Source organism: Amphimedon queenslandica, unplaced genomic scaffold (genome assembly GCF_000090795.2).
Source record: "Amphimedon queenslandica unplaced genomic scaffold, v1.1 AMPQUscaffold_12907, whole genome shotgun sequence".
Taxonomy (NCBI): Eukaryota; Metazoa; Porifera; class Demospongiae; order Haplosclerida; family Niphatidae; genus Amphimedon; species Amphimedon queenslandica.
The window spans coordinates 38,581-39,794 of NW_003546857.1; the positions used below are offsets into that span (position 1 = coordinate 38,581).

Genomic DNA, 1,214 nt, shown 5'->3' on the forward strand with positions numbered 1-1,214 from the left:
TAAACAAAGAACATAATCCAAGTCACTAATATCTACATAAGTGTAGGTCAAAAGTAGAATGGTGGATTTCACATCATCAATCAACCTTACCTAAACAGATTTGATTAGTGGCCATAGTTCCATTAAAAGAAGCTACCCCAAGGCCAGAGCCAGAGGGCCTAAGAACAAGACTAACAAGGAGCAATGAACTAGGAAGTAGGAACAGTTTTAGGGTGGGGTCAGAAGAGGCGTGGTCTTGTTACTGTAGTTATAAAAAGGTGGGGCTGGATGTGCAAACAACCAAGCACTGCACAAAATCAATGAATCAAGCCTGATTACAGTATTGATAGAATCTGACAGGTATCAAAACACTAGAATACACCAAAGAAGTGAGTTTATGTTTGTATGAGCAAGCCATTGTACATATTTTTACATATTGTACATTCACATGTAGATCTAGACTATTTATAATAAATATTTATTTTATTATAAATAAATATTTACTATTATCTCTTATTCCTTAAATAAATTAATGCATAATTTAATGCTGTTATTTTGCTGTTTACTTTATAGACCTAACAACCTTACTAGTCGAGACTTCTTTTGATTGCTGTGTCATCGAAAGTGAGTCCTGAAGTTGGGGAAATTCCAGCAATCCTGGCATCACCACAAGAAATACCGGAGGACCCAAAAAATAAACTAGATCTAGATGAATCAAATAAAAGTCTTATGAAAGAAAATAAGGATAAAATGTAGAACATGAAAATGAACCAGTAAAAGATGCCAACAGTATGAATACTAGCAGTATGAAGGTTCAGAGTGATGATGATACAAAGAATGAAGAAACACCCACTGACCGAACCACTGACACTGTTTCACAAGGTGATACAAATGACTGCAAAGAAGAACTACCATGGTGATTTATTATGGGGGATTTTGGAGCAAAAAAATGCCCCAAAATCACTCTAAATTTTTATTATTTTGTTGATACGTATTGATGTCCTTATGCTGTGTAAGAACTAAGAAGTTTGAGCTGATTCCGACTTTAATTTTTCAAGTTATGGCCATTTTAAGAAAACGTCAAAATTCTGAAAAATACCCAAGGCTATAGCCCATGGTTTTTTCCAAAAATGGCTCCGAAATCACCCCAAATTTTTATTACATTTTCTGATGCATATTCATGTCCTTATGTTGTGTAGGAAGTTTGAGCTGATTCCAACTTTAATTTTTCAAGT

The 1,214-nt window shown here is 34.4% G+C and overlaps 1 long non-coding RNA gene across 1 annotated transcript; it reads left to right on the plus strand.

The window, feature by feature from the left end:
• Window positions 1-276: 276 nt before the first annotated feature.
• LOC109586289 (uncharacterized) lies at window positions 277-861 on the plus strand. Its single transcript, XR_002186921.1, has 2 exons — window positions 277-368; window positions 553-861. It is a non-coding gene; the product is annotated as an uncharacterized LOC109586289 (long non-coding RNA).
• The last annotated feature ends 353 nt before the right edge of the window (window positions 862-1,214 follow it).